The sequence below is a fragment of the Phyllobates terribilis genome, unplaced genomic scaffold (assembly GCF_046119375.1).
Source record: "Phyllobates terribilis strain yellow unplaced genomic scaffold, ASM4611937v1 Scaffold_61__1_contigs__length_8056638, whole genome shotgun sequence".
In the NCBI taxonomy this organism is placed as follows: domain Eukaryota; kingdom Metazoa; phylum Chordata; class Amphibia; order Anura; family Dendrobatidae; genus Phyllobates; species Phyllobates terribilis.
In genome coordinates, this window is record NW_027362821.1 from 113,332 (window position 1) to 129,365 (window position 16,034).

Genomic DNA, 16,034 nt, shown 5'->3' on the forward strand with positions numbered 1-16,034 from the left:
TACAATTCTGGGATGTATTAACAGAAGCATACAGTCTAGATCACGTGAAGTCATTATCGGTCTTTACTCCTCTTTGGTCAGACCTCATCTGGAATACTGTGTACAGTTTTGGGCACCACATTTTAAAAAAGACATAGACAAACTGGAGCAAGTTCAGAGAAGAGCGACCAGAATGGTGACTGGTCTGCAAACCATGTCCTATGAGGAACGGTTGCAGGATTTGGGAATGTTTAGCTTGCAAAAAAGAAGACTGAGAGGAGACTTAATAGCTGTCTACAAATATGTCAAGGGCTGTCACATTGTAGAAGGATCATCTTTATTCTCATTTGCACAAGGAAAGACTAGAAGCAATGGGATGAAACTAAATGGGAGGAGACACAGATTAGATATTAGAAAAAACTTTTTGACAGTTAGGGTGATTAATGAGTGGAACAGGCTGCCACGAGAGGTGGTGAGTTCCCCTTCAATGGACGTCTTCAAACAGAGGCTGGACAGACATCTGTCTGAGATGATCTAGTGAATCCTGCTTTGAGCAGGGGGTTGGACCAGATGACCCAGGAGGTCCCTTCCAACTCTACCATTCTATGATTCTATGACAATGCAGAAATGAAGCAGAAAATTTCTGCAGCATTACTGCATCTCCCTGGCAGAAAAAACGCATGCGGATTGTACATGCGTTTTTCCAGCGTAATACATGTGGATTCACATGCGTTTCCGCATGCGGATTGACAAGCGCTTTCAAAGCGATTTTAGCATCACTTGGAAAGTGCTTGACAACTAGGTCACACTATATAAATCCATGCAAACAGCATGGATTTATATAGTGTGACCTTTAGAGTGGTTAAAAATAAAAAAATAAACCTTGATACTTACTTTCCGATGGCCCGGCGTGTGTTGCTGCGCTCCTTCCTGGCTGCCAGCTGATCGCGGGACACTGCACTGAAAGACCTGCTGTCACATGACTGTGACGTCAGCGCAGGTCCTTCAGTCTGCTGGCAAGCACAGGGAAGGAGACCGGGGGCTGTCGGTAGGTGAATATAATCTTTATTTTTTATTTTATTCTTTTTTTTACAGTTTCTATGGTACCTGGGTGTGGATGAGAGTCTTCTCTTCTCCACACTCGGGTACCATCCAGACATTACAACGCGCCAATTAAGCATGTACAGAAGCAGTCTTGCAGAATTGGCGCGTTCTAATGCAAGTCAATGGCGGCGAAAACGCAGCGCTTCCGCAAAATTAATGGACATGCTGCGGATTTTTGAGAGCAGCATAAACGCTGCAGAAAAATCCGCAGCATGGGCATTGAAAGTGCGGAATTGCATAGGGGACCATGGCAGAAGGCTTACCATGCGTTTCCCAAGCGTTTACGCTGCGGAAAATTCCGCAGCAAAAACGCTTGAAAAACACATCGTGGGTACACAGCCTAAATTCACTTTTAATCCTTATGCAACTAATGGCACTTTGTTGCACCCCTGGCATGGTCAATGTCCAAGGGGATCAGGTATTAGTCTTAGTGCCCCCAGCAGAAAGTAAGCTCATGGCCAAGTGGCAAGGGCCATATGAAGTCCGGGAAAAGGTTGGGGAGATGAATTAGAGAGTATATCAACCTGGGAAGAGAAAACCCAAACAGCTATATCACGTAAATTTGCTATAAGCAAGGAAAGACTGGGAATGTATGATTACGGATGCGACTCCGGTCGTATCGTCTGGGGACCCTCCGACAATGGCCAGGGGAGAGGTAAATATAAGTGACACACTCTCTAAACAGAAGCGACGGGAGACTCAGAAATTGGTGCTGCAGAGTAAGGATGTATTTTCGGAACTGCTTGGCCGAACATCTGTGATCCAACATAACATTGTCACAGAGCCTCAGGTAAGGGTACGAATGAAACCGTACCGTGTGACAGAGGCCCAGACACAAGCCATCGCAGCTGAGGAAAAACAAATGCTCCAGCTAGGAGTTATCGAGGAGTCCAGGAGGGAGCGGGCTAGCCCCATTGTAACTGGTTCTGAAGCTGGACGGATCGTTATGATTTTGTAACGACTTCTGAAAATGTAATAAAGTGTTGAAATTTGACCTTTATTCAATGTCCTGGGTGGACGAGCTGATTGAGAGACTGGGGCAGGCCCAGTACTTCACCACGGGTTACTGGCAGGTGCCTCGGACAGAGTCAGCCTTCATAACGCCGGAGGGTCTCTATCACTAGGTCGTCTTGCCTTTTGGGTTACATGCAGCCTCGGCCATGTTCCAGAGGCTGATGGACATAGTGTTAGAGCCTTATCAGAAGTATGTATCGGTGTATTTGGATGATATTACCTTTAGTACCAAGTGGCATACCAACTTGTCCCAGGTACAATCAGTAGTGGATTTGCACACAGCCGTGGGCTTAACAGTGAACCCAAAAATGTGGAAACTGCTGACACTTCCCTTTCCACACTGAAACGAAGATCATCGAAAAGGAGGGGACTGGGACATCCCTACTCTCCCCTGCTTTGTTTGCCGCCCATCAGTGATGCTGGTTTCAGGGGCTGGTCCGTGCAATGTCTCCCTCAGCGCCCTGTGCGATAAGTGCAGCATCCGGTCTGTTGTCTGCTTAGCTGAATAGTAATAACTTATTACTAATAAGCCGACTCTGCTTACAGTCAGATATCAGAACTACACTTATGTATTTTATGTCTGAGTGCTTACTTCATGATTCAACAGCTGTTCATTTGTTCCAAAAAAATTTGATTTCAGTGATAAAACTGACATCCTAACAAGTTTGAGCAAGGTCTACTACTCCTCGGATGACTCTTCTGCACAGTATAAAAATAGGAGAAACCTTATAATTGTATGCCATCACAAGAAACATTTTGGAGTGAAAGCTGAATGGCACTTTTTTGCCATTCAGCTCCTGGCAAAAGGTGTATGTGATGGTTTAGGAGGCACTGTGAAATGTCTAGCAGCTCAAGCTAGCCTCCATAGACCACATTCAGACCAAATTTTAACACCCATGCAACTTTTCCAACTGAGTGAGAAAAATATTCCTAACATCCAGTTCACGTACTGTACAAACCAGGACTAAGAAGAAGAGGAAAGTTTGTTAAAACATTGGTTACAAAAAGCAGAACCCATCAAAGGAACTAAGCAATACCACACTTTAATTCCATGTAGTGAAACAAAAATATAAACAAGGATTTTTTCATCCAGAAATGACAGTGAAGTCCATGAAGTGATTGAAGGTGGCACAAGATTGGCGATGGATGATATAACTGGATATGTGACCTGTGAGTATGATCAGCACTGGTGGCTGCTGGCTAATGGACTCTCCAAAGACTAGGACAATGAAGAAGTAAAGCCATTTTTCTGCACCTTCTGGTCCATCACCATCCTTTGTGTATCCAAGAAAGCAGACATTTTGAAAGTAACCAAAAATCAGATATTAACACAAGTGGACCCAAACCCCATAACAGGCGTACATACTGACACAAAAGGAAACGGCCATTGTTAGTAAGAGATTGTGGACAAGATTACATTTCACCCAGAGGGGAGAACAAATTATTGAGAAAAGATCAGTGTAAAGACGTACTATTAATTGTTCAGACCAATTCATAATGTTTTATTTTATCGCTGGACGATTTTACTGTATTTTTTTCATTTTTTTTTTAAACTGGAAAAAGGAAATGTCTAGTGAAGTAATAATAAAAAAAAGTTGTTACATGTATAACTGTATATTAAAAAGGTGTTAAAATATTGATTCTTTTAGTTTAGCATTAAACCTATGACTAGGATGAGACTGTATTTAGAAAATCACACAACAAAATATGATCCTACAGAAATACCAACTTGAATCCCTGAAGGAATGTAACCAATAACACAAGTAACACATACGCATTTTTTTTTTTTTTTTTTTTACAAAACACAGTTTTCCCGAAATCGCCCATCAAAATTTAGAATTTGACTCCTCGAAAACAAAATAACAAACTTGGTTAAGACATGTCGAATTAAAGCCTGTACAATTCTGAACAAAATGCTGCCTCTCCCATCTCTATCTTAATTGTAGCCCGCAATATGATAAATGTAAAGTCTATAAAAAAATAACGAAAATAAAAAATCCTAAATTTATTATTTTTACTTCACTAAAGTAGCACTTCAAAAAAATGGTGTCATTCAAAAGTACAACTTGTCCTGCAAAAAACAAGCCCTTGGTTATATTGAAAAAATATAAAAGTTATGGCTCTGGAAAAAAGAGGAGAAAAAAAACTAAAGTGCAAAGATAGAAAATCACAAGATCATGAACGGGTTAATATCAAGTGAATTGAACCAGTGTTATGTAAAAATTAACCATTATAGAACATTGCTAATATTTTCTATTTTTTCATATTTTATATAATGGTTGTTCCCCAGCTTTTCCAGTCTGCAGAATGCCAGATCTGCCCGGCCAGTCATTCATAAATGATCAAATCTTGTATAATAATATTACTAGTCAGGTTGCTACTCAGAAGCTTAGAAACGCCGGGTAAAGATCTGTGTGAAGCTGTAATGAACTCATCTGCCCAGATATGGGGTCACCAATCTCCATACTGTAGCTTAGCTCTGGAGCCTCACCTTACAAGGTCCTGGGAGAGGGGTAATAAACCCTGTGGAGCTGTAATATAGACCTGCGAAACACTGACTCCCCTTTTCTTACTACCCAATGTACCATAGTTGGGCAGAATTACCTTTTGGAAACTCTTGATATCTGGATAATTTGCAAAAGATTTGTTCACAAGTACATTTTCTTAGCCCTTCCACAGTAGAATTTTGTGTTTTTAATAAAAAGAGCAGAAATAGATATTTTTTAAACTTATAGATTTAACCCTTTCGCGCCAGAGCCAGTTTTTGCCTTTGTGATCAGGCCAATTTTTTTCAATTCTGACCAGCGTCACTTTTTGAGGTAATAACTCTGAAACGCTTCAACATATCCCAGTGGTTCGGAGATTGTTTTTTGTGACATATTGTACTTCATGATAGTAGTAATTTTTTTTCTAGATATACCGTATTTTTCGGATTATAAGAAACTTTTTTCCTCCAAAATTTTAGGGTGGAGAGGTGCCATACATACCGGGATGGAGGGGTGCCATGCATACCGGGATGGAGGGATGCCATGCATACCGGGATGGAGGGGTGCCATGCATACCAGGATGGGGATGAGGGGTGCCATGCATACCAGGATGGGGATAAGGGGTGCCATGCATACCAGGATGGGGATAAGGGGTGCCATGCATACCAGGATGGGGATGAGGGCCATGAATACCAGGAAGGAGGGAGGCATATTTACTAGGATGGGGGATATTAGTACAGAATTGGGGGACATTACCCCTTAACAGTGTGAGCGGCAGACCCCATCCCCCTTAACAGAGCATGATGACCACATTTTTTGCTTAAACTTTCTTTTCTATTTTCAGTCTCTAAAACCCAGGTAGGTGTGTCTTATGTTCATGGTCTGGTGCACTTTATAGTCCGAAAAATACGGTAACTCGATTATTTTTTAAAATATCAGAAATTTGGCAAAATTGGGAAAATTTTGCAATTTTTAAACTTTTAATTTTTATGCCCTTAAACCAGAGAGTTAGGTCACACAAAATAGTTATTTAACATCCGCACAATTTTTTAAACAATTTTTTTTGGTTAGGAAGTTAGAAGGATTAAAACTACAGGGTGGGCCATTTATATGGATACACCTAAATAAAATGGGAATGGTTGGTGATATCAACTTCCTGTTTGTGGCACATTAGTATAAGGGAAGGGGAAAGCTTTTCCAGATGGGTGGTGACCATGGTGGCCATTTTGAAGTCGGCCATTTTGGATCCAACTTTATTTTTTTCAATGAGAAGAAGGTCATGTGACACATCAAACGTATTGAGAATTTCATAAGAAAAACAATGGTGTGCTTGGTTTTAACTTAACTTTATTCTTTCATGAGTTTTTACAAGTTTATGACCACTTATAAAATGTGTTCAGAGTGCTGCCCATTGTGTTGGATTGTCAATGCAACCCTCTTCTTCCACTCTTGACACACTGATAGCAACACTGCAGAAGAAATGCTAGCACAGGCTTCCAGTATCCGTTGTTTCAGATGCTGCACATCTCGTATCTTCACAGCATAGACAATTGTATTGATGACCACAAAGATAACAGTCTAAAAGGGCCAGATCGGGAGACCTTGGTGGCCATTCAACTGGCCCACGACAACCAATCCACTTTCCAGGAAACTGTTCATGTAGGAATGCTCAGACCTGACACCCATAATGTGGTGGTGCACCATCTTGTTGGAAAAACTCAGGGAACGTGCCATCTTCAGTGCATAAAGAGGGCAACTCATCATCATGCAGCAATTTCAGATATCCAGTGGGACTGAGGTTTCCATTGATGAAGAATGACCCCACTGTCTTTGTACCCCATATACCACACCAGACCATCAAGATACGAGATGTGCAGCATCTGAAACAATGGATACTGGAAGCCTACTTTTCAGGCACAGTGCAAAGCTCAGAAGGGAAAAATTGTCATATTATAGTGCAGATTTTACTGTTGTGGTTTGCAGGTGCCATGACCCACTGGGAGAGACTGAGGTCCTAAAGCAGCAGGAAACCCCCATAAGTGACCCCATTTTACAAACTACACCTCTCAATGAATTCCTCTACGGATGCAGTGATCAAACTGACACCATATATGACTCTCAGAAATTTATACCATTGGGCAGCGAAGAAAAAAATAATTATATTTTTATCACAAAAAAAATTAGTTTTAGCCTCAGATTTTACATTTTCACACAAGGCAATGGGTAAAAATGGTGCCGAAATGTATCACACAATTTCTGCTGAACGTGGCAATATCCCATATGTGGCTGTACAGTACTGCTTAGGCACACGGCGACACCCGGGAGGGACGGAGCACTATTTCGCTTTTGGAGAACAAATTATTGTAGAATAGTTTGCGGACTACGTATACAGAGCCCTTAAGCACTAGAAGAGCTGAATCCCCCTCAAGTGACCCAATTTTTAAACATTCTGTTTTTAACTTTCTCACTTAGTCCCGCTATGGGAATATTTTTATCATCACAGGTCTCATGCAATGCAATACACATGTATTGCATTGCATGAGACCGGATGTCAGTTTTACACTGGTAGATCTCCTGTTAGACTCAGTTGATGGCTAACAGGCCACCGTACCTGGCAGCCTCGGAGGTCATCATGTGATCTCCGGCTGCCATGACCACGTCAGACCTTATCTCGGAGGCCGTCAAAGGTGAGTGCACAACTGCCTCTCCCTCTCTTCTATGTGCCGTGTTCGCTATGGATCACAGCATCTATAACCCCTGGCAAAAATTATGGAATCACCAGGCTCGGAGGATGTTCATTCAGTTGTTTAATGCTGTTGAAAAAAATCAGATCACAGACATGGCACAAAACTAAAGTCAGTCATTCCAAATGGCAACTTTAGGGCTTTAAGAAACACAAAAAGAAGTTAAGATAAAAAATGTGGCACTCAGTCAGGGTAATTTTTTTCAGACCAAGCAGAGGGAAAAAATTATGGTATCACTCAATTCTGAGGAAAAAAATATGGAATCATGAAAAACAAACACACAAAAGAACACTCCAATACATCACTAGTATTTTGTTGCACCACCTCTGGCTTTAAAGCAGTCTCTGAGGCATGGACTTAATGAGTGACAAACAGTACTCTTTATCAATCTGGCTCCAATTTTCTCTGATTGCTGTTGCCAGATCAGCTTTGCAGGTTGGAGCCCTGTTATGGACCATTTTCTTCAACTTCCAAAGATTTTCAATTGGATTGAGATCCGGACTATTTGCAGGCCATGACATTGACCTTATGTGTCTTCTTTTCAAGGAATGTTTTCACAGTTTTTGCTCTATGGCAAGATGCATAATCATCTTGAAAAATTATGTTATCATCCGCAAACATCCTTTCAATTGATGGGATAAGAAAACTGACCAAAATATCAATGTAAACTTGGGCATTTATTAAAGATGTAATGACAGCCATTTCCCCAGTGCCTTTACCTGACATGCAGCCCCATATCATCAATGACTGTGAAAATTTGCATGTTCTCTTCATGCAGTCATCTTTATAAATCTCATTAGAACGGCACCAAACAAAAGTTCCAGCATCATCACCTTGCCCAATGCAGATTCGCGATTCATCACTGAATATGACTTTCATCCAGTCATCCACAGTCCACGATTGCTTTTCCTTAGCCCATTGTAACCTTGTTTTTTTCTGTTTAGGTGTTAATGATGGCTTATGTTTAGCTTTTCTGTATGTAAATCTCATTTCCTTTAGGCGGTTTCTTACAGTTCAGTCACAGACATTGACTCCAGTTTCCTCCTATTCGTTCCTCATTTGTTTTGTTGTGCATTTCCTGTTTTGGAGACATATTGCTTTAAGTTTCCGGTCTTGACGCTTTGATGTCTTCCTTGGTCTACCAGTATGTTTTCTTTTAACAACCTTCCCATGTTTGTATTTGGTCCAGATTTTAGACACAGCTGACTGTGAACAACCAACATCTTTTGCAACATTGCGTGATGATTTTTACCTTCTCTTAAGAGTATGATAATCATCTCCTTTGTTTCAATTGACATCTCTCGTGTTGGAGCCATGATTCATGTCAGTCCACTGAGTGCAACAGCTCTCCAAGGTGTGATCACTCCTTTTTAGATGCAGACTAAAAAAGCAGATCTAATTTGATGCAGGTGTTAATTTTAATTTCCAAAACTTACAGGGTGATTCCATAATTTTTTCCTCAGAATTGAGTGATTCCATAATTTTTTCCCTCTGCTTGGTCTGAAAAAAATTACCCTTACTGAGCACCACATTTTTAATCTTGATTTCTTTTAGTGTTTCTTAAAGCCCTAAAGTTGCCATTTGAAATGACTTTAGTTTTGTGCCATGTCTGTAATCTGCTTTTTTTCAACAACATTAAACAACTGAATGAACATCCTCCGAGCCCGGTGATTCCATCATTTTTGCCAGGGGTTGTAGAAGAAAGCAAAGGGTTAACTTTATTGGAACCTGATCCAATCCGGTCTCGAGGATGTCACCTGTTAGAGCTATCGCTCTGCACAGGAATCGCAGGGTGCAGGACCCTGGGGGCCCTGAGCGCTACAAGATCACCAACCGTTCATAAACATCTGCGATGTACAGAGCCCAGCAAGCGCGGACGTTTATGTGCAGTGGGCAGTCAGGAAGTGGTTAACACACTTTCCTTTAAATTTTACACAAAAGAACTGAAAAATGTATATCATCACAGCCCTACACAAAATAATGTAACATAAAATAAATACAAAAAAAAAAAGAGCATGGACCGCACCTCCAAAAATCATACATTTGTTCTAATGCCTCTCAGCAAAAATACATATTACTGAACATGAGGTTCTTAGCTTAACATTCTGATCAGACTGTGTGAAGCCCACTGCCATGTCAATGAACCAGCTTATTCTTTTCCCTTTCTTGGACCAGCACTCATCCCATTTGGCACAGGCAATTTTAATTAGCAGGAGTCTGCAAAGAGGGTCTAGCCTATTTTGCTCTCACTTGAGAGCTTGAGGAAGGTGAGTCACAATGCTCCTTTCATGTGGTGTTGGTGCAATGTGTCAGCCATTGTTGCTGTGGTTTTGTGCTTGTGGGGCGCCGCGGCCTGGAGTCATGGGGACTCGGTCTTGAAGCATGGATGCTGTGAGGCACCAGGCCGCCCGCCCTGCTGGTGCATTCTCACTGTAGCGGTGGTTGGCACATGGCGCCGCTCCTTTTAGGCAGGAAATGTTAGGACCCACTACGAGGTTTGCCGTGACGTGGCAGTGGGCTTCATACAGTCTGATCAGAATGTTAAACTAAGAACCTCATGTTCAGTTATGTATATTTTTGCTGAGAGGCATTAGATCAATGTATGATTTTTTTGGAGGTGCGGTCCATGCTCTTTTTTTGTATAAAATAAATTAAAACAAATATAAAACTACTGTAACTTATTCCTGAATCCTGATGTCATTTATCCCACTGATTTCCAGCTTCAGGTCACTAAATACTACCCACTCAACAGACTCCATTATAGTCAATGGTGACTAAGCCCCGCCCCTTCTGAGACTTTCACGTTCAGCAGAGATGGAACACTCGCATGCATCTGCTGACATCACAGTGAGTGTGACATCACCGGCACAGTGACATCACATTCCACAAAGTTCCATAAACAACTGACTGCAGCCATTGAGCTTTAGTTGTAGTTGGCTTTGACTACAATATACGTGTGGATTGCATTTTCTGATAATTTTACATACGTTTTTGGATAATTGCCCTGTTGTTGCCTGATGCAACATGGACTTTACAGGGAATAGAAAGAGAAAAAGGAAAGAAACACCAGATGGAGAAGACACTGGAAATAACCAGGAACCTCCAGCAAAGATAAGGAAGATGGATTCCAAGAAATCCTGGCAGGTTGGTCAGGTATTACCTGTCAATGAGGGAACCCAGAATATATCCTTCCTAGACACTGTACAAAACAGATGTGAAAAGCTTGTGGGATACATCACAAATCGAGCTGATAATCTAAAAAAACTGAGTACTTTGGGTCCAACCAGGATCATTAACCTGAAAGGTAATGAAAGTGCAGCAGAAGAGAAGAGAACTGGGAGAAAAAGGAAACATCAGGAAGATCCAGCCACCAGTCAAGATGACATCTCAGGTGAATGTAGTGGCCCCAGTAGCAAAAAAATAAAGATCACTGTCCCTCTCACCAGGGATAAGTTTATCTGCCATGGCATACTTGGACAAGGGAGTTATGGGAAGGTTATGCTGGCCACTGATAAAATAAGGAAAGAAAGTGTGGCCCTTAAAATCATTAAGAAAGAAAGCCTAATCTCCTTCCCTGAATGCCTTGTAGAACACCATGTCCTGAAGCTTAGCCATAACAGCAGATTCCTAACCCATTGCCATGCCGCGTTTCATACGGAAAACCATGCGTATTTTGTCACCGAGCTGGCCAGTGGAGGGGATCTGCTTCACTATATATACAGTACCATTCCCCTGAAGGAACCTGTAAGATTTATAGGAGCAGAAATCGTTTGTGGCCTACAATTCCTGCACAGCAATGACATCATTCACCGGGACTTAAAACCGGATAACATCCTGCTGACTGGTGACGGCCACATAAAGATTACTGATTTTGGACTATCTCTATACGAGTTTGATAAGAGATTTAATGCCAGAGATTTCAGTGGAACACCTGGGTATGGCGCCCCAGAAATGATCATGGGAGACGCTTATGGTGAAGGTGTGGACTGGTTCGCCTTTGGAGTCATATTGTACGACATGATTTTCCAAGACTCACCATTTCCAGGAGACACCACTGAAGAGATTGTGAATAATGTCTTGTACGAAGAACCATCATATGAAAACCTCACTGACCACGATGCTATGGACATTATGTCCAAACTACTCTGCAAAGACCATTATGTCCGGCTAGGGGTTAATGGAAAAATCAGAACGCACCCCTTCTTTTCAAATATAAACTGGAAAGACATAAGGACAGGAAAAGCGCCATCTCCAGTTATTATAGGAAGGAACCCGTATGTCACCATGAGACAGCAGATCCCAGCACCGCGCAGTGATGGCGTGAACGAGACAATTCCTGCTAGAGAACAGAGGATTTTCACGAGTTTCCCGTTTGTGGGTCCAGCATGGAGCACAACTTACCACTAAGCGGAGAAACAGCATAATACCGTCATACCATCTAATCCTCCTGTATCTTGACGCAAGACTATCTACTGGAGTTCATTTATTTCTGTACCATCAGCTCCTACTACCTGCACTCAAAATGCCAACATCATCATGTTTCATGTCATCAGTAACAAGCATGGCTGGCCTGCCAATCTGAAGAACATTCTTCCACATCTTCCTATTACCTCCATCTCTATATGTGCTGATCTGCAGCAAAGCAGTCACACAATGTATCTGACCTACTTACAGAGGGCTGAAAGCTGCTGCTCCACTGCCAACGTGACCACTGGCAGTCTGCTCTGTGCCAACTGGGATGGAGCATAAGCAGCAATGAGGCCCCTGTGCCACGTTCCCCAGGTGGATTCAGAAGTGAAGTCATAAAATCCAAACTCTGGAATCCTTGTTGGGAGATGTGACGCATGAATTACAGGACACAACTGCGGCATCTACAGCCGTCCTTGGTGCGATTGTCAACCTGGCTATACGGGGTCCACAGCTTTCCCCTATCCAGTGCTATGGTCAGTGTTGCTCGCTGACTGGCAGCTTTGTGCCCATTTAGGCAATAATTTGTAATGTCAGCCACTTTATTTTAGCAAATAATTATTAAAAGCTAAAATAGACTCACCCTTGCTGGCTACATTATACATGGAAAAATAAAAAAATTCTATATATTACATTGCTTTCAATAAATGATCGCCATTATTACTGTGCTATTGGTGTTGTATTTTAGCTTTATCTCTGAATATGTCTAGATGATATATTATCCCCTTAGCGCACAATGAGGTTTCATGAAATTGCAGCCAATGCTGGTGACTATGGTTATGAATGCTGGTGACTATGGTTATGAATGCTGGTGACTATGGTTATAAATGCTGGTGACTATGGTTATGAATGCTGGTGAATATGGTTATGAATGCTGGTGAATATGGTTATGAATGCTGGTGAATATGGTTATGAATGCTGGTGACTATGGTTATGAATGCTGGTGAATATGGTTATGAATGCTGGTGAATATGGTTATGAATGCTGGTGACTATGGTTATGAATGCTGGTGAATATGGTTATGAATGCTGGTGAATATGGTTATGAATGCTGGTGACTATGGTTATGAATGCTGGTGAATATGGTTATGAATGCTGGTGAATATGGTTATGAATGCTGGTGACTATGGTTATGAATGCTGGTGACTATGGTTATGAATGCTGGTGAATATGGTTATGAATGCTGGTGAATATGGTTATGAATGCTGGTGACTATGGTTATGAATGCTGGTGAATATGGTTATGAATGCTGGTGACTATGGTTATGAATGCTGGTGAATATGGTTATGAATGCTGGTGAATATGGTTATGAATGCTGGTGACTATGGTTATGAATGCTGGTGAATATGGTTATGAATGCTGGTGACTATGGTTATGAATGCTGGTGAATATGGTTATGAATGCTGGTGACTATGGTTATGAATGCTGGTGAATATGGTTATGAATGCTGGTGACTATGGTTATGAATGCTGGTGAATATGGTTATGAATGCTGGTGAATATGGTTATGAATGCTGGTGACTATGGTTATGAATGCTGGTGAATATGGTTATGAAAGAACAACTGGGGAGATTCAGGTTATTGCTCTACAACTTGAAAAACTGCTTGTGACAGATCTGTCATTATAACATGACATTATTTAGTAGTTATTTTGCCCTAGAATCTGTCTGCTGAACCACCATGCATCACATATAAAACTGGTGAACGGTAATGGGCAGAGGGGAGCTGGGATTTCCGCATCAGTGCCTGGGTGCAGCCACTACCTCTGCACAACTCACACCTACACTCCTTTTCGTATACTGCTGTGGATGGTATAAGGGTATAATGAAACCGATCACATTAGAAAAGACTCAAGTGATCAGAAACTACATTTCCTGGTAGTCTTTCCGCATTAAATATAAAGATGTAGGGGCATGAAAAAAGTGAGGGTGTCAATACTGAGGGTCCGAGATAAGAGGGAGGAGAACCCATGTGAGGCCAGGCTGTTCCACAAGATATCAGGATAGACAAACAATTTGTGGCTTTGAATGAACGGCCACTGATGAGATCAGAGGAGAAATAACGGAATTTGGAGTAAAAGGCTTTATATACGGTATTTGCACATGTGGATATTTGGTACATTTTAATTTTGGCTAAATAATATACACAAGAGTTCTACTTGGACAACCCCATCCTAAATGCCTGAGTTCTCCATGTTAAATAAGAGAGGCTTATACTCATCTCCTGCACTGGCGCCTTTTCAGCAATATTAGGCATCGGGTCTCCTGGCACTCACATGACACTATGTCGCCGGCTGTTGCCTTTATTATTTCATCAGAGTGGACGATCACACCCCCCAATTGGCTGCAGATTTCATATTGTCACGTGAGCACCGAGAGACCTGGCGCCAACACTGCTGGAACGGCACTGGTGTGGGAGGTAAGTATAGGGTTTTCCAATTTCATTCAAGAGACTGGCACTGGCCAAGTACGGACAACCCCTTTAAGTAAGGTAGGTTTCCACTGTGCAGATGCTACAAGTAGCCATAAACAACGATTACTGCAAGTGCCAATAAGTGCACGTGTCCAACAACACTGAGGCATTACCAACAAACATGTTCACTTATTCTCCCCTCCCCAAGAGGGTTTTGCCTTTGGGCATTTATGATTGCTGCACGGCAGTAAAGGGTCCCTCCAAGTTCAAAAGGGGTTGTCATATTAAAGTACATTTTAATCAACATACATTGGATTAATAAGTTCCACAATTGGATGTGTAAAAATATAATGTGTGGAGATAATCGTATACTGTGTAATGGCTGTCTGACTGTGCAGGAACCACAGCTCCTGGGCAGAGAATGAAGCAAAAGCAAGTATACAGACAGGACAGCATGGGATCGAGGCTGAGGCTATGTGCCCACGATGCAGAAATGCTGCATATTTTTTACGCTTCTCCCTGGCAGGAAAAACGCATGCGGATTTTACATGCGTTTTTCCCGCCAGGTAGAAGCGTTTGTGAAGCGTCTTTGCATGCGCATTTCTGCATGCGGGTTATCAAGTACTTTTCCAAGCGATTTTAGCATCACTTGGAAAAGTGCTTGACAACTTGTCCACCTTGTTGCAACGGGCATGGATTTATAGTAGTGTGACCAAGTTAGTTAAAAAAGAGAATAAGAATGGTGAAAAATAAAAAAAAATAAAGTTTATACTCACCTTCCGATGTCTTCCCGGTGTTTTGTCTGCTCCGTCCAGTGTCTTGCACTGCTCGCGGTGGTGTGAAGGACCTGCGGTGACGTCATTGAGCCATGTGATGGGTCACATGACTCAGTGACGTCATGGCAGGTCCTTCACAACCACGCGAACATTGCAAGTCACTGGACGTAGCAGACAAAACACCGGGAAGACATCGGAAGGTGAGTATAAACTTTATTTTTTATTTTAAATTCTATTTTTTACAGTTTCTATGGTACCCAGGTCTGGATGAGAGTCTACTCTACTCCAGACCTGGGTACCATCCGCACATAGAAACGCATATAATCCGTGAGTACAAATGTACTGACACGGATTATATGCGTCTCAAAGCAAGTCAATGGCGGCGATTACGCCGCGCTTCCGCAAAATTAATGGACATGCTGCAGATTTTTGAGCGCAGCATAAACGCTGCGGAAAAAAACGCAGCATGGGCATTGAAAGTGCGGCTTGTCATTGGGGACCATGGGGGGCGGATTACCAAGCGTTTTTGAAGCGTTTATACTGCGGAAATTCCGCAGCATAAATGCTTGAAAAACACATTGTGGGCACACAGCCTTATTCTTTCTATGAGGTAAAACATTTTACTGCCAGCGTTAAATCTGGTTTTCCAATACGTTATATTGTCTTTTCGCTGGAAAGACAATGAGGACCCCTGACGTAGGTGCAGGCTTACATATTTTGGTCAAAATATTAACTAATACCTTACATAATTTTCCATCCTTGCAGGATGCAGCCAGGCTTTTGTAGTGTTGGTGGAAACCATGTGTCTGTTCTTGTAGGGTGCACATATATAGTGCTCGGCAGACCGCCTGATCTAGCATCTTTTACAGAAAATAAGACAAGGTCTTATATCATTTTTTGCTCAAAAAGATGGGTTAGGGCTTATTTTCAGGGAATGTCTTCATTTATCCATATATAATAATCATGTCATATCACACACATTGCACATACACAAGAATATACACAGACACACACACTGCACATACATACCAGCCTGTCTCAGCTCCTCTAGACT